Below are 24,288 nucleotides of genomic sequence, written 5' to 3'. Positions count from 1 at the left end.
GGTACCCTTAGAATAGTTATCAATCCACAAGCTCATAGCACTCGTGTGTGTGCACACAGGCATGCTAGTACTGGAGTTTGAAGTTAGGACCTGGGTACTGCCCATTAGCTTTTTTGCTCAATACTGGAACTCTACCACTTGAAACATAACTCCAGTTCTGGCTTTGGGGTGGTTGATTAATTGGAGTTGAGTCTCTTTCCTGTTGGGCTGGGTTCAAACCATGATCCTCAGATCTCAACCTCCTAAGTAGTTAGGATTACAGGTGTGAGCCATCAGCACCCAGTTTATAACTCTCTTGATAGGACTACAGTTATAAGTAAATAAGTACTCCTGTCATGTGGAATACTAGAATCACAGACCCATATAGAAGCAATAGAGTCTACTTTCTTACTGCTCTATCTCAACACCTAATACAGAATAGTAGGCTCTCAATAAATACAGAATGAGTACCATGGATGAACAAAGGAAGGCAAATTGTCAGGGAAAAGATTTTTTTTTAAAAAGGATACAGATGGAAAAAAAGGAGGAGCAAAATCAATCAGCTTGCTACCTGATAGGGTGATTCCCATTGTCTATGACATCCTAGGAACACACCCTCCACTCTTCCCTATAATCAGCCTTCACCCACCTCTTCTCTCCTTTCACCTAGAAATTTCAGATGTTAGCCAAGTCGTTTCATTCTCCACAGAAAGTAGAATTGGAATACACCTCACCACACATTCTCTTGTAATAGCAAACACAGCTTTGGGCTTAGGGACAAATTGCATTTAGAAATTGTATTTATGTATCAAAAAACTAATTACTGCCGAGTTCCACATCAGTAGCACTTGATGATTTCATTATTGTATCTAATTGCAGTTCTATTCAGGATAAGGGTGTACTGTCTTTTAATTGATCATGGAAATTGAAGATACAAAAAGTGTGAAGGGGTGCAAGGCATAGCCGATTCCTGACCCATGGAAAACAAAATCACCTTTTATCACTTTTGGGCTAAAGTAGAAATACTTGTTTTCATTTGCCCATGTTGGGTAGTCTCTTGTGATCTATTGGTCAAAACAGTGGATGTACCAGTTTGTTGCCACTTTAGGGAATACACATAAGCAATATGAGCTTCCAAGTCTCACTTTCAGGGGAAAAAATCACGAATGGTTTCTGCAAACATATCCAAGGTTCTCTCCCACTGACAGAAGAGGAGCAATGAATGATTCATTTCTTTCCAGTTCCCTTTGGAAAGTGTCACTGCCACTGGTCCCACTGGCTCTAGCTTGGATGGGAAAAGCTATAGTAGGGGAGTCAGGTGGGGTATTTTACCTTCTCCCTCAATGTGGGGACTGCAAGAGTCCAGTCATATTTTAACGAAGTAAAGTGCTGTTAACATTATTTCCAATGTGTCGCTTTTATAGAGGTAAAAAGGAGGGCAGCCAGTGCACCAGCTCAAACAGAAGGAAAGAAATGCTCAAAATCTAACAGAAAGAACCCTATCCCCTACCTATGCCCAGAGAAAGGAACAATCTTTATGTTTCCTAACAGTGATTTTTGGTGTTTTTAAAAAAAATAATCATAATCATCCAAGGAACTGTCATACAGAACTTGGGGGTATTTTCAAAGCAGTGACTTTCCTAATACTTGCCTAATACATCAAAGGAAGAAAGGTTTTTCTGGCTGACTGGCTGTCTTGTGTGTTTCTCTCTTCTCATCAAACCCCTGGCTCCCTGGCCTCTCATGTATTTACCTCCTTTGAGTGTCTCTATTTGGCTCTCGTCTCTATAGCCTGAAGTCTATTCAGTCAGTCAGTCAGTTGGAGAGAGTATATAACCGTGATATGCTCAGATCTGAGGGCCACGAGGCAACTAGAGCGCGAGGGCTCACTCCTCTTTAGAAGAGGATGCTTTGGCAGGCCTCCTGCTCTGCAGTTAGGTTCTTAATAGGCTTCACTTCCTGGCTCCATTGCATCTGTCTCTTTGCAAAGGAAACGTTCACTGACTATCTCCATCTTGGTTATTTTGTCTTCTCTACCTGCTGCTCCCACCCCCTACCCTTCAACTCCTCCTTCCTCTTCCTCTTTTTCCTCCTCCTCCTCCTCTTTTTCTTCTTCTTCCTCTTTCCTTCCCTTTTCTCTCCTCTCCTCCACTCTCCTCCTCTGTCTTCTCCTCCTCCTCTTCTTTGTTCTCCTCCTCCTCCTTCCACTTATTTTTCTCACTAGAAAAGCAAATTCCAAATCTGGACACTTGTTCAGGCTAAGCCACCTTTGTTCTGACCCCCTTAGGTCTCTACAAAATTATTGCATTCAGGAATCCCTCCCCTCTTTCTCGGCTCCTTTTCTGGGTGCTGACCCCAACGCTCGTGGCCTTTGCTCCTGTTCTCATGCTCCCCAGCTTTCCAATTCGTCCTCACAGTTGTTCCCCACAGCCTTCATCAATTTCTGATGGCCATTTTTCAGACTCCCATGCTTTCTCATATATGCTTTCTTTCAGTTGTTGTAAGGTGAATCCAGTTGGTGAGCTACAGAGAAGCCATATTTTGAGATGTGGAATTGGGAGTCTTTATTAGAAAGCTGGCATCTGCAGGCAGACTCCTGTCACAAAGACCTGCAGCCCCACAAATGCACTTACCACTGTTAGAAAACTGAGCCATGAGAGCAGGAGTGGAGAGAAAGAGCAGAAAAACAATGCCAACAACCCAGACCAACTCTAATGGAGAGCTGAAGTGGGATGCCATGTTGACCAGAGGAGAGCTAGCAGACAGGACAGGAGCAGACAGGAGACATGTGGCATGACATCCCAGCACCTACCTGAGCTAGTCCGGGCCTACAGAGGGTCAGATCAAGGGGCAGGGTCACAGGGAACTTGAGAGTTCATGACCCAAGACCGGCAGGTCCAGTACTCTATTGTCCAAGTCCCCACTCTTGCTTCTAGGAATTCATGCATGTCCATCACCTGGAAGGTGGGACATCCCTGCCTCCATCATGAAGACACGATGTCAAACCCAATTAAACCCAGTACCCTATCATACCATGGCCAAGATGGCACCGATTAGATTCAGCACCCCTGTACCTCATTGTCACTCTAACGTGTCCTCTTCTGCCTCACTGTGAAAACCATCTGGGCACACAGCGTTCTTCCTTTCCCAAGAATCCTGATTGAGCAGCATTAAGTAATGTCAGTGCAAAGAATGTATATGCATTTCCAAACTTGCTTTTCATAAGATTGCCCCTCTGCCTTCCTGCCCATTCAGTCAAAGCAATTCCCAGATCCACATCCATTTGAAAGATGAAGGGCTTGGTGACAGTCCCTGCAGGGTCTAGTTAAAACACCCTCCCTGCAGTTTTAGAAGAACTTACTTATTCATTCCACAAACTGGAGGCCCACTACACAATATCATGGAGTGTCAGTGGTATCAAATTTAAAAAAAAAACTAGGCCCTGACCTTGGTAAGCCATCACTGAATACACTCAGTTCCTTATTTAATAACCAACTCTCCCAAACCTCCCTCCATCACATAAAATGTCCTTTGATTAGTTTTAATGAAACACTGAAGATGTACTCTCTCTGACTAAGATTTGAATGATTTACACATACATTGTTCTACTAATAAGTCAACAGTAAAAACCAAGGTTTAATCAGTATCAAATAATATCCAAAACAAAACAGTATCCTGTCCATATAGGAAGATTATCATCGGTATTTTTTTCATATCACCCTGGAGGGGGAGCCAGTGAGCACTGGCAGAGGAGAAAGGAAATAAATTGTGAGAAAGGTACTTTCTCTCCTTCCTATATTATTTGCTTCAGCAGTGCACACTTCATGTTAGGACACAGGAGGATGTATTCAGGTTAAAATGAAGTGGAAACAGAAGAGGACCCCAAAACATAAGGAAACAATGTTCTTACCTAACATATGGCAGAGTGCTAGTTGACATTACCACCTCCAAAGAAGTTGAAAACTTATGTCCACATACAAACTCACACAGAGAGGTTTATAAGCCACTTTGTTCATAATTGCCACTTATGAGCACTTTGAAGCAACCAAGTTGTTCTTCAGCAGATGAGTGGGAAAACAACACTGTGTACATGTACACGGGGCCTATTATTCAGGTCTAAGGAGAAACCAATCCACAAGACCTAGCAGAACCTTATTAAATGCAAGCTACAGTAGTAAGAGGTAGAGCAGGAGACACAAGGGAAACTAAATAATGAGAAATGCGCAGTTCAAGCTTCAAAGGATATGAAATGGAGGTTCATCCTAAGATATGTCCCTTCACAGGGCAGGTCTAACATCATGAAGAACAAAAAGCTAAATACCAAATCACACACACACACACACACACACACACACACACACACACACACACACACACACACACACACACAATACCTCCTACTCTGAGAGATCTATCAGCTACTCTACGCTACTAATCTCATCTACCCACAACCATAACCTATAGCACTAATCCCCCACAGTTGTCTATGAGATACAAACTGTCTTTCAAAGAGTCAAGGCAAAACTATGAGCAATGCAAAGACTATTTCTGCTGGAATGAATGTTATTGCGTGCATATGCTAATATGTTCCATAGTCAGACACATTGATTCTAAACATGAGGGCCTCTGCAAGCCTGTATGGTACCTTGGGGAAGTTTCTAGAAAGGTTTCCAGTCTAAGAAAAGCATTTAAATATAGCACCAAGATGAGGCTCGGGGCTCAGAAAATTAAGCATAGCCTGAATTTCACTCCTCACTTGTGTGTGCATGTACGTGTGTGATGCACAAAGATATACATGCCAGGCACTAACATTCATGCCTGTATCCTCGCTAACTCAGGAGTATGAGATCTGAGAATCAGGATTCAAAAAGCCAATTTGGGCAGGGAAGTTTGTGAGACTCTTATCTCCAATTAACCAGCAAGTCAGAAGTGGATCTGTGGCTCAAGTGGATAGAATGTCAGCCTTGAGCCAAAGGCTAGGTGATGGTGCCCAGGTCCTGAGTGCAAGCCTCAGTACTATCTCACAAAAAAGAATGCACACCAATAAGGAAGCAGCAGTCACACAGAAAAAGAATGGAAAATCCAAACTACCAACTACTTATATTTAAAGTCTAGGACACAGAAGATTCTGTGGTCAAAAAGTCAAGATTATATACATGGCAAAATTATAACAATATATAAACTCTGAACCAGCTGCTTCTCTTCTTTATATTACCTCAATTCTCTCACCTAAAAAATAAGATAAACTTGCTGGCCTCTTAATAATATACTTCCAGCTTTAGGACATTACTCAGTGGCAGTATGCTTAAACATGTATAAGGCCAGCACCACACCCACCCACCCACCCAACCCCCCCAAAACAAACTATATTTCTACTTCTGCTTTTCAGATATCTAAAATGAACTGGTATGAAAAATTGTGGAAAGAAGCATTTTTGTAATACAAACTATTTTTATAAAGAAGAAAAAATTCTGACCACCACCCAAATATTCATCAATAAAGAATATCTATTCATGGTAATAATTTGCAATGTTTTAAGTGAACAATTTAGATCTATATTTAGTGATAAGTAATGCCAGAACATTAGATTAAAAGAGACAGAAATATACAAACAGTATGTTTTATGCACATAAATATATGCTTTTTTATCTACAATTTCAATAGGACAACATAAGAAATTATACATATCTGCTAGCCCTAAGGTATATGTTGGAAGAGTAAGAAGAGAATTTTTCACTTTTATTTCATATACTCTGTGCCTGTTTTGTGTATGTGTGCCAGTCCTGGAGTTTGAACTGAGTGCCTGGGCGCTGTCCCTGAGCTTCTCTTGCTCAAGGCTAGCACTCTACCATTTGAGCCACAGGACTTTTTGGTAGCTAATTCAAGATAAGAGTCTCATACAGTTTCCTATCCAGGCTGGCTTCAAACGTGATCCTTAGATCTCAGCCTCCTGAGTTTCAGGTCCGTACAGGTGTGAGACATTGGCTCTCCTCTGTGCCTTTTTAAAATCCTATCATAATCATTGGCTGCTTTTAGATTATCAGTAATTAAGACCAAAATAATATCCAGGACACTTTTGCTGACAGAAAATTTCACATCGTTTTCCAGCTTCTTGTTAATTCCAAGGCTTCACAACCTTGGCTGAGAACATTCCCAGGGGAATTGTTTTCATGCATCAGACTTTCTTGAATTATTCTCACCCTCAGGTTCCCACTCCAGACCCGCCAGAGCTCATTCCTCTCCCTGTAGAAGCCCATCACATTATCCTGATTTCCTTCTCCTTGCAATAGCTTGAGAGCTTTCCCAGTCATGGCGATCTCTTCTAGACATTAGCTGAAAAGCCTGGTTACAGATTTCATTTATTCTAAAAAGATCCAATCAGAAAAGGTCTAACTTCTCTAACTCCATGGAGAGTGACCACAGTCTCTCTGAAGAGACTTCATACCAGTAAAGAAGATTCATTTGTAAAGTAGAAGCTCATTGGTCAACCAGAAGCTACAAATGCCACAGTTGTACGTGTGTTATCACATGACCTCCACTGTAATGATACCTGTTGTGTGGAAGATGAACTGAATTCCACTTATGTAGAGCTCAAGGCCTCTGCCCCTGTCCAGTTCACAAGGCCTGTGCTGATGTCTCCCAAAGTGAGTCTTCTTCATCTTCTCCTCCATATTGATTTCCCTCTCTCTCAAATGAGGTATATGTCTTTGCTTCTGCCTGTGATTTCTTGTGAGAAAGAAATCAATCAAGAATGACCAAAACACTATGTGCCTATAAAAACACAACAAAATAATGACATCTATGATAACTTTAAAAACTCACCAGGGCCTCCAAAAATCACTTGGGGAAGGCATTTTATGTATGAATATAAATCACACTAACTGCTGCTGTCCCTTCATTTTTAAATCAGATTACTGCCAAATCCAAACATCAAAGAAAGAAGAAAATAAGACCATTTCCAGCTTTATCCTACCAATGGGGTCTCTTCACCACACTGATGCTGTTTTCCCATCTAAGATCTAGATTTTCCCCGCAGATATTCATTAAGGCCCACTTCATAGTTGACTGGCTTTTTAATAAATGTGCACATCATACCACACACACACACATTCATTCATTCATTCATTCATTCATTCATTCATTCTCTGAAGGTACTCTCAAAATACTGAAACAATTGGAAAGGGGAATTGAATGTCATACACAAAGGAAGCCTGAGTTTTTAGAAATGAATCAAACTAGAGATTGAATTCTGGAGATGATGAAATAGATCAGAAAAGAAATGTCCATCCTAGCACGCATATATGTGTAACCTCCTCCACCTTCACGCAACAACTACTTACTAGTCAACTAATGGAACAAGTGGGAAGAGAATGTATCTGTCTCTACTACTTATTGCTTTGGTTTCTCATTTGCTAACTGGGATTACAATACATCCTTTAGTTGTTTCGACAATTAATTTAAGCATCTGTAAAGTACCTTAGCACAGTCACTGGCATATGGAGAGACAAGTCAGTACATGTTATCCTTTGACCCATGCAACAGTATGAGAAGAAATGAATGACAGTAGTTCTGGTTCTCAAGGTGAGCATTACCAGTAGACAATACACTCCTCTCCAACCCTCTCTTGTTTAGGGAACAAGATCAGAAACGTTAATATCCTGTCGCTTCCAGATCACAAAGAGCTGAGTAAGACACCCAAGGGAGAATCAGAAAGCAGTTAAAGCTTTCCTGAGGAAAATGGGGGGCCAACCCTGAAATGCAAAACTGTATTACACCAATTATTCCTGCTCCAGGCTGAGGTGTCTGGGTACAGCGCATAATTAGTGGCTGCCCCAGTCTCTGCACTGACACGACTGGTGCTATTTAATGTAATTACATTACAGTAAAATGATGAGTTTTCCCATAATTGGTAGTTACGGCATAATTGTGACTACACAGAATATTAACACCCTAATTGCTGGAGTTTTCCAATAAATGTTAAGCTAAGTAAATGTTTCCCTTCTCTCTGGGCAGCAAAAAGTGAGAGAACTGGAACTTTCTAGTATGGCCTCTCCTATCTTCTCCCTTTCTCTTCAACAGCAGATCAGTCCTCTCAGATTTTTCCAGGGATCCTACTTTAGCCCCTTCATGAACACAATCATCGTGTACTTTCCACCTTCCTTCTCTGTTAAAACCTTCCCAACAAACCAGAAAATATGTGACAGATTTGTTTTAGTTACAAGTATCCTAGAGAGCGCTTGGCTCAGAGGCAGGCAGGCCCAGTGCAAAGCTGACTTTCACACTCCAGTTCTTCTTGTTTGCTGGTATATGTGGGGTTGTGTGTGTGTGTGTGTGTGTGTGTGTGTGTGTGTGTGTGTGTGTGTGTGTGTGTCTGTATGTGTGTCTGTGTCTGTGTCTGTGTGTGTATACGCATGCATGTACTGGTCCTGGTGCTTAAACTCAGGGCCTGAAAGCAGTCCTTAAATATTTTCTTTTTTTTTCTCAAGGCTATACTCTATGCCCTTGAGCCACAGCTCCAATTCGAGCTTTTTGATGGCTAATTAGAGATAAGAGTCTAATAGAACTTCCTGCCCAGACTGGCTTCCAACTGCCATCCTCAGATCTCAACTTCCAGAGTAGCTATGATTACAGATATGAATCACCAGCATTCAGCTGCCCACTTCATTTCTGGGTAACTTTGGCCTGTACATTCATCTTGCTGAGTTGTAGTTTCCTCACCATACTAGGTTGATTAAACCAATCACTTCATGCTACTGAAATAGTGATTAAAACAGGTGCTAACATAGTGTTCAGTTGAATTTAAGAAAAAAATTAATCCAGGATTTTAAAGGGAAATGTATATTTCCCAATTATTATTATACAATGCCTATGTAAAGTTTGTGAGGGAACAAAGGTTTTATTTTTCCAAAACTCCTTAGATCATATTGCAATATTTACCACATAAGAGACAAAATAGTATGGTGTTTTACTGCACATACCACAAAACTAAATGTTCCAGGTCCAGACTCCCAACTCTGCCACTGACTAGCTTGACTCCTGTAGACAAGCAGCTTTCTTTGTCCGTGAATTGAATCACACTAATTGTACTTAAATTCTGACATATCATAAAGCTCAAATAAGTGAAAAGATGCAAAACTGACATAATTGGTATATTGTGGGTACTCAGTAAGCGGATGTTATTATGATTACTGACTCTTGATCTAATCATACCTTCACCAGAGAAACAGAACATTAGCACCAGGCTAGAAGTGAAAGGGGAATTTGCAAGTTGATAGTTTCATACAATCAATAAGTCATCTTTATGATAAAGGTCATACTCTGGGAGTACTTATGAAGAGAACAAAAAAAGCTTTCTGAAGCCTGGTACCAGTGGCTCATTCCTATAATCCTAGCTACTCAGGAGGCTGAGACTTGAGGTTCGTGGTTCAAAGCCAGTCCAGGCAGGAAAGTCTGTGAGACTCTTATCTCCAATTAACCATCAGAAAACTGGGAGTAGAGCTGTGGCTCAAAGCAGTAGAGCACTAGACTTGAACAAAAAGACCTCAGGGACAGTGTCTAGGCCCTAAGTTCCTAAGTTAAGCCCTATGACTGACAGAGAGAGAGAGAGAGAGAGAGAGAGAGACCTTCTGAATGTCCACTAATGATGCAAAAATGTTAATGTCTCTTTCAGACTTCATGCCACTGTAAGATAAACCAATGAAAAGTCTGGAAAGTAGAAAAGGGAGGCCTAGTTACAAATGTTGAGCAAACTCAACAAGAAAGAATATACTATCATTTTTAATTCAGAACAAATTCTAGGCCCAGAGTTCAAGCCCCACGACCAACAAAAAAAAAAAAAAAAAAAATTCTAACCGAGTAGCACTATCTGTTTCTCTTATCCAAATCTGGCCAGTTCAGTGAGGAGCTTTCAACTAGCTGCTGCTGCTTTATATTTTAGAAAGGTCAATGGAGACAAAAACAGAAAATTGCTTTTCAAAGTAAATATTGTTGTGGAATCTACATAGAGATGAATATCAAGGTGAAATAGGATTTATTAAATGAGCCAGGTACTGGTGGCTCACACCTATAATCCTATTCAGGAGGATGAGATATGTGGGTCACCATTTAAAGACAGTCTGGAATAGAAAGACCATGAAATTCTTTATCTCAAGTATCCAACAAAAAGCCAGAAGTAAGCCAGGTGCTGGTGGCTCACGCCTGTAACCATAGCTACTCAGGAGGCTGAGATCTGAGGATCATGGTTCAAAGCCACCCTGGGCAGGAAAGTCCATGAGACTCTTATCTCCAATTAACCACCAGAAAACCAGGAGTGGCCCTGTGGCTCAAGAGGTAAGGGCATCTCAATATACTCATTATCTTGCCCATGTAATTGTAACCCCTCTGTACAGTATTTTCACAATAAAAAAAAAAAGAAATTAAAATTTTTTTAAAAGAGTTAAGAGCATTAGCCTTGAGCTGAAGAGCTTAGGGACAGCGCCCAGGCCCAGAGTTCCAGCCCCACGACTGACAAAAAAAAAAAAAAAACAACTCCGGAAGTAGGTATATGGTTCAAGTGATAGAGAGCCAGCTTTGTGCTAAAAGCCAATCTCCTTGATGGACACTGGTGGCTCATACCTGTCGTCCTAACTACTCAGGGGGCTGAGATTGAGGATCAAAGTTTGAAGCTAGCCAAGGCAGAAAAGTCCATGATAATTAACCACCAAAAATCCAGAAGTAGAGGTGTGGCTGAAGTGGTAGAGCACCAACTTTGAGTAAAAAATGCCCAGGAACATTGCCCAGGCCCTGAATTCAAGCCACAGGACTGGCACAAAAACAAAAGAATTCATTAAATGAGAAGGAACATAACAGAGTAACTGCCTTATAAAAGACTGCTAGTCCTTCCCCAACCTCCCCACAAACTCTAATCATGAAGTTTCTATGGGAATCCTCATCACATTTGTACATTGGTCCAGGACCAATGACTGGTCCTGGACTGAGCCCCAGACACAGAGTTCTAATAGTCCATCTGCCTGGCTACAGCTCATTGGCTCCAGAGGAGGCCACCTGACTGTCCCTACTATCTGTGGCCAACCAGATCATTTCCAAGAATCAAAGCCATAAACTGTGAAATTGAGACCTTGTCAGTAGTAGAAGCTGTAAAATAGGGAAGAGTGCTCCTCATGACAATGGCTCCTCTCCAAGGGAAAAAGAAAGGGGAAAAAAGGAGGAAAAGAAAGAGAGCAATCATCTCTAGGGAAAAAATGCAGGAGACACAGCAAAAGAAAGTGTTAGTGACACTGCTGTCCTGCTTTGGTTTTGTTTTTTTTTCTGGGCATGACAGATTTCTATGATTTCATTAACCACCTTCCCCTAGATTCCATAGGCTCATAAATTCTTCTTCTTGACAACTTGTATTTTTGACTCTAGCTAGAAAAAGAGCTGTGATTGATATGCCCTTAAATCTTGGTGGCGGTGGTGGTGGCAGGGGGGAGGGGAGGACAAAAGAAAAACCGTATTGACATCCTTAAAAATTGTAAGTCTCGACACCTCTGCTTCCACAAAAGGAAAAGACATGGTGTGTGTGAGAGGACGGGCGTGGGGCAAGAGAAAGAGAGAACTGAATTTAAAGAGTCCTGAGTTTTCGCTGCATTCCCTGATTAGTCACTTGAGCAGCCCCTCTAGCCTCTTTAACTCAGAGTTTTCCCATTTATAAAATAAAGTGGTTGGATTACAAAACTTCTAAGTCTCCTTCGAAGCTGAAAATTCTAGTTTTCAGTTTCATTTCTCAAAGTCAATTGCACCTGAGCTGTCAGGATTCACTAGTTTTTTGTTTTGTTTTGTTTTGTTTTGTTTTCTGGTAAGGGTTGTTTTCAAAACTCCTTCCCATTCTTTTTTTTTTTTCTTTCAGTTTAGGTGCAAAAAGTGGGAAGGAGCTGGGCGCTGGTGGCTCACGCCTGTAATCCTAGCTACTCAGGAAGCTGAGATCTGAGGATCACAGTTCAAAGCCAGCCCAGGCAGGAAAGTCCATGAGACTATGATCTCCAATAAACCACCAGAAAACCGGAAGCGCCTCTGTGGCTCAAGTAGTAGAGCCCTAGCCTTGAGCTGAAGAGCTGAGGGACAGTGCCCAGACCCAGAGTTCAAGCCCCACGGCCGAGACACACACACACACACACACACACACACACACACACACACACACACACACACAGTGGGGGTGAAAAGAGAGGCTACCCTCATCCTCTCTTCAATTAAATCCAACATTTTTTGAGCACTGGATGAAAGGTTACAGCCTAGCTGGCAAAGGACTTAACCAGAGTCACTTATTGGCTCAATAAGACTAATGAAGACACAGAAGATGCTGATGGCTTCTCTGGAGAGGAGTTTAACCTTGGGAAGGAATTGGCCAACCAGTGATGGCTGAAGATGCTGATGCCCACAACAAGTGGGTACAGAGATTAGCCTGGGGCTGCACTCACTGACAAGAGCCCTCCAGCAAAGACACTTGGAATTTGTTCAGAGCAATCTATAGGGAGCAGTTGTGGCCAGGAGCTTGGGGCTGGGATGTGAGCCAGGGTCGAAGAAAGAGTCAAGAAAACTCTCGTGACTGATCAGCAGAGCCAGCAGCCATGTCTGTTCTAAAATGAAAGGCCTGCTTCCCACATTCGCAGCCGGCTTTGCTGTAGCTGAGAAGAGTTGGATGGAAGATGGAAGGATAGAAAGTGTCTGCCAAGCAGGTAGCAGCCCCGCCTGCCACATCTGAAACGGCATGTTTAATCACGGAGCATGCTTTCTCTGGCCTACTAATGACAGAAGGAAGTTCCTAACGAAGTTACTGCTCTGCTGACTGAATTAAGGATTTACTGTTACAAAGCTTGTAAACACCAAGCAGAAGGGCTCACGTGCTCCCGGAGGCTGCACTTTGGAGAGTCCAACATCATCCCACAGAGCCAAGTATGGAGAGCAAGGAAAACTAACCCAAGGAATAGACTGTTTGCCTGAAGGCTCTAGGCCTGATGAAGCATTTGTGAATTGAGACAGAGAGACAGAGAGGGAGGAAAGGAGAGGAGAGGAAAAGAACTAATGACAGAAGAGAAGGGACCACAGAGGCTGGGGACTAATGACTCACACCTGTGATCTAGCTACTGAGGAGGCTGAGATCTGAGGATCTTGGCTCAAAGCCAGCCTAGGCAGGAAAGCCTATGAGACTTTTACCTCCAATTGTCCACCAAGAATACAGAAGTGGAGCATTTGCCCTTTATTCCCACTCTCATCCCAAACCCCAAAATCTGATGCCACCTGTGATATATGTGCCCAACAGTGAGCTTTTTCCATCCGACATCTCTAACATCAAATACATCAGAGAAAGAAAGAAAAAATGTTTTCTTTACCAAAAAAAAAAGTTAAAAGCTATCAGAAGGACATGTATCTTTCTTTTTTGTGTGTCAGTACTAGGACTTGAACTCAGAGCCTAGGAGCTGTCCCTGAGCTTTTTTTTTTGCTTAAAGCTAACACTCTACCACTTGTACCATGGTACCACATTCGACTTTTGAGTAGTCTATTGGAGATAAGAGTCTCATGGACTTTCCTGTCCAGGCTGGCTTTGAACCACAGTCCTCAGCCTCCTGAGTAGCTACAATTACAGGCGTGAGCCACCAGCACCTGGCTAGGCCATGTGTCTTGCGAGCTGACAAGCTCACCTGTGACCTCACAGCATCCATAGCAAGAAAGACACAAAGCTTGCTCAGAGGTGACAGGCTGCATCCCACTTCCTGGGACTGCGGCTGCTGCCATCTGTATCTCAGTCAGTAGGAGGCCAAGGGCACAGCAGGCCCCAAGCGCCAATGGCTGCCAAATTTCAGAGCAAGGAGCACTTAAGGGTGGTAGGAGGGAGAGGAAAGGAGGCAGCTAACTAAATAGATAGCAACAATGTCTCCTAAAAGCATGTTAACCAAACAAGCTGCCATCGCTTAATCCCTCCCACTCCTGCCTGAATGTACACTAATTGAAAATTAAGTTTTCAATTTGAAGCCATTTTCTAATTCTGTCTCATTGAGGAGCAGTTAGAGTCCCGGTGTTTTGCTGAATTCCCAACGTGCTTTTCATGAGCTCAGGAAGCCAACAAAGGCAGCTCGTCAACACGTTACTGACAGCAACAGGCAAAAAGATTGCTATGGAAGGAGAGAATTAGGGTGGGAAACCAAAGGCAGCAAGGCCTGACCCAGGCTAAAAAATTCTATAGATCTTGGCTAGAAGGGGAAGATATTTCCTTTTTTTCCCCCTAGTTAGTCCTGTAGCAACCTGATAAAGGGCACCCTCAATTCTCACCATCCTGTCCCTGAGGACAGGAAAGACACAATAAAATGGGAATCTCTGGGCAGGTGATCTGTTAATCTCTGGTTTCTACCCCTAGTTCCAAAAAAAAAAAAAAAAAACCTACTTAAAAAACTAACAAAACAGCCGGGCGCTGGTGGCTCACGCCTGTAATCCTAGCTACTCAGGAGGCTGAGATCTGAGGATCGCGGTTCAAAGCCAGCCCAGGCAGGAGAGACCGTGAGACTCCTATCTCCAATAAACCAAAAGAAAACCGGAAGTGGCGCTGTAGCTCAAGTGGTAGAGTGCTCGCCTTGAGCTGGAGAGCTGAAGGACAGCGCCCAGGCCCAGAGTTCAAGCCCCACGACTGACAAAAAAAAACTAACAAAACATCATTCTAAATACTATAAAACAAGTTTGTTGGGACTCTTTTTAAAAAAAGAAAAGAAAAGTTAGCTGGGAACTGGTGGCTCATACCTATAATCCTAACTAGTGAGGAGGCTGAGATCCTAGGATTGTGGTTTGAAGCCAGTCCAAACAGGAAATTCCATGGGACTCATCTCCATTTAACCAGCAAAAAGCTAGAAATGGATTATGGCTCAAGTGGTAGAGCATTAAAAGTGAAAAAGAGTGAAAAGCTAAGGGAGAGCACTATGGCCATGAGTTCTAGCCTCACTCTCCAAAAAAAAACTAAAAACTGAAAAAGTTATCAGTTTATTTTATCTTGTACTGAACAAATCTTAGATCATTGATATTCCACAACAAAGAGTAAATCTTGCATTTTTTCACAAACTAACATCATGCACATGAATTTTCCACAAAACTGGGAATTCCTTTCATATTTAACATTTGTCGTGTTAATGCAAATAAGAGATGCATTTTTAAAACATATTTAAAGACTGTTTCAAGCATTTGATACTCAAATCTTTCTCTTGCAAAAGCTCAGACAAGGCCAGGCATAGTGAGGCATACCTATAATTCCCAGCCACTTGGGAGGCAAAAGATAGAATTATCGTTCCAGGCAAGGCCTAGGCACAAAGTAGAAGAACCTGTCCGAAAAAACACATTCAAAGCCAAAAGGCATAGCTATGGGTGTGGCTCCAGTGGTGGAACACTTGTTTAGCAAGCACAAAGCTTTGAGTTCAAGCCCCAGTGTCTGGGAATAGGGAGAGTGTTTCCAGCATCCCTCATCCCTGTCTAGTCCCCAGGTTTGAAGTCTTCTTCCTAACTGTTTTGCTGAGATTCAGCCAGTCCACTAACGTCGACCTCATGGTATTTCAAGCTTCGCTGTACAATCCACTGTCACTGAACTTACTGCAAATTTGCTGCAGTGGACATGCATTACTTGTGCATCCTTCATAAATCAAGGGCCTGACAACCAACCTGAAAAGATAAGGAGTAACAGAAGGGGAAAGACACTACAGCCCAACAGGAAAGGATGTGCTGAATTTATGAATGGGTATTTGCATTGACAAATCTCTTCCTATGCAATTTCACAGGTCCCATGATTTGGTGAGGAACAAAAATATCTGCCCCATGTTGGTACCACATGGTTATTTCAAAATCACCTAATTCTAGGGAGTAGCTGGTTATTGGGTAGGAGGAGACTTTGTTTGGGAGTTCTTCTCAACCATGAAAATATGATAAATGACACAACCACTTTTCCATTATCAATGACAAAAATGCTACGTGCCTTGATTTAAATGGAGGTCTGAAAATGCAAACTGGAGCTAGAGTGGCAAATTTGAATGAGTATTCAATCAAGGAAGATCTCTAGGGATAAAAGATATGGGTTCCTAACTTGTGTGAACTTCCTGGGACTTGAGAAGTAGGGGTGGAGAATAAAAGAAGTAAAAATTAAAGGAAAGACATTTCAGAAGGCAAGCAGGGGTGCATAGTTTGAGGAGATTTTAAGCCCAGCTTAGAGATCAAAGGAAAGGAGTCAAGGTAGTGGGGGGAAAAAGTCAATTCAACTTGCTGCAAATGGCCCCAGACCCTCAGCTATTACAGACACTCTTTAGCAGTGAAACTCAATGTTTCCCCAATGCAATTCAGCAAGGAACTTAAGAAATAACTCGATTCTGTAGCTGGAGTCTGAGGCCAGTGGTTCAATTCTGGGGATTCCAAGTTATCAGGTCCAGCCACTTAAAGCAAACAGAAGAATGGGGGAAAGAGGAAATATATTAATCAATATATTAAAAATATGGTGAGACTATAGAAAGTAAGTATGTAGAACCCATTGTCAGGATACTGACATGAGCTTTAGGTTCAGATAGAGGAATCATTGAGAGCAGTGAAAGAGAGATGCATAATTATTAAACATTCTGGTTACAAGTATGGCCTGGTTGAATATTCCCATCCATCTAGGTGGCTCTAAGTCCTTATTGCTGGAGAGAACATACTTGGTTCCCACAAAATGATGGTTCCTACCTAGGTGATAGATCATCATGAATGATCTGTCTGTAAAGCTCTGCTGCTCTTCCTGGAATTCAAGATGGCTGGCTACAAAGTGTAGGACCATGCCTGGAGAGGTTCAGGTGCCTTTTCTGGAATCTGGAGTAGGGTAGTGTAAACGCCGATGGTAAGAAATCTCAGTTATTCCTGCCTGTGTTATCTATGTGCCTTCAGCCTTGAAGGCAGATGAGCCAGGCTATGTAACCGCAGATTTCAGACAGACACTCTTCGAGCGATTAACATGTGCTCATGCAGAGTTAAGCAGGAATCTGGCCTACAGCTTAAAGATAAAGGAGACAGATGCAAAAGGGAAACAGGGATGTCAGGCTTTTATCCTGATTTTAGTCACCTGGTGGGACAAGTGAGGAGTCCATGCTTTTTAGCAAAAAGCAGTTCCTTCTGTACCTGTTGTCATTCCCTGCTAGATGACTATAGTTCATAATCTAGCTCAGTGACAGTAGGACCTCGGGGATGTGACCTAACGAATCTAAAGTCCTGCTCTTTGTGAGTAAGTCTACATGGCCCTATCCATTTCAGAGAGTTTTTGCAGCTTAGAACTAATCACTGTGTTATCATGTAGATGCTATACCAACTGGTATATATTTGTCATTTGTTATTTGCTAAAGAGCATGCCTCTAAGCATTTGCTAAGAAGCAGTGACTATGGTATAGCCAGACAAACTGTTTCTGACACCAAGGAGCTGTTAGGCTGAGCCCACAGGACCAAATCACAGAGGAGGGCAGGGACATGGGGAGGTAAATTCCTGCCTTCTTGAAAGATCCCATGCTCTCACCCTGGAAGCAGAGCAGGAAGTAGGACTTCAGATTCATTGACTTATTGAAGCTGCCCCCTCCCAAGAAGGATCTGGAAGGGGAGGAGGCAGAGGTTCTGAGCTGAGGGAGGATGTGGTCTCAGAGAAAGTCTTGGTATCCTGGGGGTGGACAGTGTATTCTCCTGTTATCTCCAAGCATGGGATTCCCATCTACCAACCACAGTACCCCACAGAAGGCCATGAGTCTGAGTTGTCTGTCAGACTAGAAACAAGTATACCAGATAGAAAGGGGTCCTGACAGACTGTAGGTCAGCATTCCTCTAGATATGTTGTCTATGTCAAAATATGACAATGGGAGGCTCCCTTGTGATGATCAGAGGAAGATAATGAAGTTCAGACAACATAGATAACTTGTCCTAAATCACTGCATGACAGCCAGGATTTGAACCTTCACATGTTGTTGTATCTGGCCATTATACTGCCTTTCAAAAATACTACTATACATTATAGCCCTCCCCCATGGACTAACCCCCAATCCCTCCCAATGTAGGTCATAATTAGCTAAGTTAAGATGATGTAATACAAGAATGGGGTAGGCCCTTGACTTGGAAGAGGTTTCAAAGGAATTATAATACTGTCGCTGCCTAAGGTTTTCTACTTTGGGCCTCCTGGACTGGGAGGTAATATATTTCTGAAGTAAGTTTGTTGGCATGTATTGCGTTTGAACTCAGAGTTTTGCCCTTGCTAAGCAGGAACTCTTTTGCTAAACCATACTGCTATCCTTTACTTGCATTGGTTATGTTGAGATAGGGTCTTGGCTTTTTCCCTAAGCATGTGCCTGGAGAATTCTCCCTTTCTCTCCTTCCCCTCTTTTTCCTCTCCCCCCCATGTCTTTGCCTCTGTCTCTGTCTCTCTCACTCTCTGTCTCTGTCTCTCTCTCTTCTCTATTCCTCTCTCTTTTCTTCTCCCCTCTCCTCTCTCTTTCCCTTCTCTCCTCTTACTTCTCTCTCTCAGTTCTGGTTTGGGGGCTTGAACCCAGGGCCTTGGGATCTCATTTGGCTTTTTTTTACTCATGAATAACTTTTTGCTGGTTAATTGGAGGATAAGAGTCTAATGAACTTTCCTGCCCAGGCTGGCTTCAAATCACAATCCTCAGAGATCTCAGTCTCCTGAGTAGCTAGGATACAGGCATGAGCTACTGGCACCCCTCCATCTTCTCATTTGATATTTCCCTCCATAGCTAGGCATGATAGGCATGCACCACCATGTCCAGCTTCTTCCACAGAGATGGAATCTTGCAAGCTTTTCTGCTAGGTCTGGCCTCAAATCCCCATCTTGCTGCTATCATTTCTGCTGTTTTAAACCACTTAGTTCGTGGCACTCTGATATGGCTGCTTAGAAGACTAATATCGGTACTCAGAGAAGGCATTGCATGTTGAGGAAGAAATATTAACTGTACGTTCAAAATATTGATTTACCCAGAAGTGCATTCTAATCATAGGTAAGCATTTCAAAATGATCTAAGTATGTGGAATTCATTCAACCCTCGCAGAGACCTTAAGCTGCATTGTTTAAGCCCAATGAGCTTGGTTTATAAATTCTACGTCAGTCACTTATTTAGCAGGTATGTGGGCCAAATTGGATTGATGTCTTTCCCTTCTAGTTTCCTCGTTTGTGAAGTGAGGGTAAACGTATCATTTCTCCAGAGAATTATATGAAATAATCCTCAACATGTACCAGCCGGCCTGGTACACAGCAAGCACTAAATAAATGTTGACTGTTATTTCTATGAGTAGTTTGAGATACATCCAGTCCTTGTGGATTTGAAGAGCCTGAGCTCACATCTTTCTACCTTCCAGTACTACTTGTGTAAGTTGGGTTTCCTCTGCATGGATTGAGATCAAGGGAGAGGGGGAGCCATCTAACAGGACTCCCTCTATCTGTATGTGTCTTTTAGGAGCAATACCACTATGCACAGGGAGTCAGCACTAGCCCATTCCCCATTGAACTAGAGAACTCATCACAGGTTTGGGAGGAGAAACACATCCCTCTGAGAACCCTCCCCACTTGGGGAGACTGTGAAAAGTACAAGTTCAGAGTCAGGAGGTCTGAGATGAAATCTGACATACTACAATTCTAAGATGCTCCTAAGTGATTCCCCTCCCCCGCCCAATACACACACAACACACACACACACACACACACACACACACACACACACACACACACACACACACACACACGTTGTAGATCCAGCATTCACAGAGGAATATCACTATCTCAGGAAACGCCGTGAGATTTAGCATTGAGATGAGGTTCACTTCTTAGCCATTAGGGATGTAACCCCTCTGAGAGTCTGTAAAATGATGTACGTCCTTCTGCGGGAAACAAAATAGAAGACACTTTATGATCAATATAAATTTTCCACCTGAGCTGGCTGCACTAGGGATAAACACCATCAGAAGAGTTCAGGGGGGAATCCCTCTAGGATAAGAAGAATGGTGGTTGGTGCCCTGGGGGGCATTTAGTACTTCCCCCAAAACGCCCCCCCCCCCCACTCCCGTCTGAATTATTTTAACCACTCCCAGAGGTCCAGTCCACAATACAGGCAGCTAGCTCGAGGGCTGAAGAGTAAGTTCTGGATACAAAATAAATGATGGAAAGGTACTGCCACCTACTGGCTTAGGAAAGAAAAGTCATTAGATAGCTCAATGAGTCAGTCCAGCTCTTAAATCTGAACAAGACAGGAATGCATCGCAGAGCCACGAAAGACCTTGGCGATGGAACATTCCTTTCTCTGATCTTGAAGTCCTCGAGCCTAAACCACCTAGGCCTGGTGTCTTCTCTTGCCTCCAGTTCTTAGAAGAGTAAGAGCTTAATGTATGCAAGGGCATTATTTGTTGTGTTATTTGTATTTAACCCTCATGGTCACCTTTTCGTGAGACTTTTAATCAGTACCTTTTCAGAAAGTGAGAAAGAAAAGCTTAAAGACTTTAAGGTCATCCAGACAGTAAGCAGAAGCCTGGGTACACATCTGGGTTTAGTATTTGCTTCCAAAGCCTGGACTTCAACCACTATTCTTAGAGCAACAAAAAAAAACCTAACCTTGCCCCACTACCATCCTGCCTATGTGGGAAAGGCATTAGTGCTAAAACGTGGAGTTGGGCTCCTCTCTTATTCCCATCACCACTGATACAGCCTCCACCTTGGTCTTCTGAGAGACTCGAGTTTAGGATACTTCATGCTGAACAGCAAGTGAGATAACTCATAATATAGCTCCACTGCCTCCGTTTCCTGGAACAGCCACAACGTGGGTGGCTCTATACAGAAATCTACTCTCTTTAGTTCTCCATGTACAAAATGTGAAACCAAGAACCAAGTTGAACTGGGCACCAGTGGCTCATGCCTCGAATCCTAGCTACTCTGAGGATCATGGTGGGAAGCTAACTCAGGCAGGAAAGTCCATGAGACTCTTCAATTAAACACCAGAAAACCAGAAGTGGCACTGTGGCTCAAAGCAGTAGAGAACTAGCCTTGGGAAAAAAAGCTCAGGGACTGTGCCCAGGCCCTGAGTTCAAGCCCCAGGACTGACAAAAAGTAAAATAAAATAGAACCAAGTTGCCTGGAGCTCAAATCCTGGCTTCATTACTCCCTCGCATCTTGTTGGGAGGTACCAAGCAGTGTTACTCAAGCCCTCTAGGTCGCAGGGCCACCATGGAGAGTGATGGTGATGGTTGTGCCTGCTCATGGAGAGTGGGGAGATTGTGAACACTTAAAGACTTAGAGCAGCACGGGGCGTATAATCATTGGGTAATATATTAATAAATAGGACCTAAGATCATCAACCTTGGAGCTCTGCGAGGGGGGGGAGTTAAATGATGTCATCAATTTAGACCCTGTTTCTCATTACATGCCCAGTGAATGTTTATTATTATCCTTGCTAATTTATATTAGGCTCATAGACATGGGGAGGAAGAGGGAGAGAAGTAAGGAGGGAGAGAGAGTAAGAGAAAGAAAGGAGGAGGATGAGAAGAAGAAGAAGAAGAAGAAGAAGAAGAAGAAGAAGAAGAAGAAGAAGAAGAAGAAGAAGAAGAAGAAGAAGAAGAAGAAGAAGAAGAAGAAGAAGAAGAAGAAAAGAAGAAGAAGAGGAGGAGGAGGAGGAGGAGGGGGAGGGGAGGAGGGAAGGAGGGGGAGGGGGAGGAGGAGGGGAGGAGGAAGAGAAGGAAGAGGAGAAAGTGAGGAGGGAGGAAGGAGAGCAGAGGGAGAGAGGAGGGAGAGGGGAAATATTGAAGTCTTCAGACAGTGAGACTGCAAATGCACTAAAATGTACATAGCCAATATTTTTCAAAACAGGGATTATAAACAAAGGTGATTTTATACCTGGTTGCCTGCACTGAGTTCTCCAGACTGTTCCCTCCCCAGGGCAGTGGCAGGATCCTCTTTCTTCCCAAGTAGGTCCCAAGTAGCCTGTGCCTTCCAGCCTCCAGGCCTATCCCCTGGGGCCCCTCTTCATCAGAACCCACTGTGCAGAGTAACATGGTCGCTCCCCTCCCCGCTTCCTTGGAGTCTTGCCAATGAGCTCACAGTTTCTTCCCTAGTACAAAGACTTGGTTCATAAACATTACAGAAAAATAAAATAAAATACAAAGAACTGAAGAGATGACACGTGTTAGTACTTCATGCTGGCATGGTTCGGGGCTATGTTGTCTCGCACTTCTTTTAAAGGATACTCAGGAATTCCATGATGACCTCTACTCTAGTTCCTAAAAATACTATGCAGTAAATCTCCATGTTCCTCCATGCATAGCCCTTCTGCATACATGTAAGTTAGGAAGACTCACATGATTAATCTTAGTATTTACAGTATTTTTCAAAACAAACAAGAAGCCAGGAACCAGGGACTCATGCCTGTAATCCTAGCTGCTCAAGAGGCTGAGATCTGAGGATTGCTGTTTGAACCCAGCTGGGGAAGTAAATCTGAGCGACTCTTATCTCCAGTAAACTACATAAAAGCCAGTGGAGGTGTGACTCAAATGATAGAGTACTAGCCTTGAGCACAATAGCTCAGGAACAGTGCCCAGGCCCAGAGTTCAATCCCCAGGTCTGGTAAAGAAGAGGAGGAGGAGGAGGAGGAAAAGGAACATACCTACCTTAAAGGATTGTAGTAAGGAATAAATAAGAATGTACTAGGTATACAATAACTTCTTAATAACTAGTGTATTTGCAGATGGAGGCAGACAACTGCCTGGAAAAATCTGAGCTTAAGGAATAGGAGGTGAGCGCCATCTGGTGGCTACTACTCACAACAACTGGAACAACACAAGGAACGCTCAGGCTTCGTTTATAAATGTAATGTTGCAAACAGCAAATAAATGGTGAGGGGGGCACGACACAAAACAGAAAAGTAGCTTTCTAAAAGCATCTCTTCATTCTCAGTGAAGTCCACAAGGCTGATAAACTGCAATTGTCAGGAAATAACCTTGAAGCCCTTGTAGGCAGGGCTAGTAACACATTCACAGACAAGAAGAGTTCAGAGACGTTAAGCTGCATCTTATTAAACCAGGAGCAGGGCTTGAACTCAGGGGTTCATGCTTTCCAGACAAGCACTCTACCTCTAGTCCCTTTTTCTGCACTGGTTATTTTTGAGATAGGGTCTCACTTCCTGACTGAGCAAGAGCCTGGCCTGAGATCTGCCTATTTTAAGCTCACTGGCATAGCTGGAATGACAGACACCTGCCACAATGCCCAGCTTTCTTCTGTAAAAGTGTTTCCTCAACTTGTCTGCCCAGGTTGGCTTCATTATCATGAAATTACAACAGCCCTGAGCTCAAGCTCCGATTCTGTTCTCCTAACCGTCCCTCTCCCCCTAAATCTCAAGCACCACCCCCCATCCCCCAAGCACTGAAGCCAAGCAGAGCCAACTTTAGGGTTCCAAATCCAACTGTGCTTTTCTGGACCATCCTATTTTTCTCCCATGATTTAACTAATTAACTGGAAGGCCGTGAGACTGAAGCAAACGCCAGCAACAATCTGAGTTTCCACATAAACCAGCCGAAATTCAACACACCATATTCATCAGAAAAGAAACAACACTTCACCTGTACCAGTCAGAACGCCCCAGCTAACTTTATAAACCCAATGCCAACAACAAACTTCTACCTACAGACCATAAGGCCCCCTCCACTTTCCCCAAATATTCACTTACCTCCACGTAAGCTTTACCTCCATATACACTTTATCCCAAGTTTTCCATTTGCGCCCCACCTTCAAGTTGAACCGGGTGACACTTGCAGTTTGGTGCTGTCCCACTCATAAATCCTTGGCTCAGGTAAATTCTTCACAATTTTCAGGAAAGGCATCAAATAATTTAATACAGAGCATTTAATTCTGCGCTGTTGAAATCCCCCCACCAAAGAATCCCAAAACAACTATACCTGTATTGTGTACAATTTAGAAAACAAACCCCACTTGTGTGAATGAAGTGGCAATTTCTCCACTTGCTACCTTAAAGCGCATTCTGGGCAGTATTGATTTGATCTGGCTTCAGACATCAGGCTTTTCATTTCCCTTACAAGGACACACCTCCAGCGGGAATTGTCCTAGATGAAAAGGCCAGAATTCTACATTCCAATCCCAGTTAATTTTATTGTCCATGTAATGCACATCACTTTTTTCTTTCCCACTAGACATTAACACTGTTTGCCAGCACTCTGTTTCCCTCTACTTCCGTGACAAAGAAATGTGCGCATCACCTTGCCTTTTGAAGTTAGGTATAGCTGGGCTGGGATGTA

The 24,288-nt window shown here is 42.9% G+C and overlaps 1 long non-coding RNA gene across 1 annotated transcript; it reads right to left on the bottom strand.

Moving 5' to 3' along the window:
• Window positions 1-3,072: 3,072 nt before the first annotated feature.
• Window positions 3,073-23,814, bottom strand: LOC138833745 (uncharacterized). The gene is made up of 3 exons (XR_011373953.1): window positions 23,703-23,814; window positions 6,530-6,705; window positions 3,073-3,135 (listed from the first exon to the last, which is right to left on the bottom strand). It is a non-coding gene; the product is annotated as an uncharacterized lncRNA (long non-coding RNA).
• Between the last annotated feature and the right edge of the window lie 474 nt (window positions 23,815-24,288).

The sequence above is a fragment of the Dipodomys merriami genome, unplaced genomic scaffold (genome assembly GCF_024711535.1).
Source record: "Dipodomys merriami isolate MVZ:Mamm:240054 unplaced genomic scaffold, mDipMer1.0.p SCAF_21, whole genome shotgun sequence".
Classification (NCBI taxonomy): domain Eukaryota; kingdom Metazoa; phylum Chordata; class Mammalia; order Rodentia; family Heteromyidae; genus Dipodomys; species Dipodomys merriami.
Note: the sequence above shows the minus strand (reverse complement) of the source record. Positions and strands in the feature narration are given on the sequence as shown.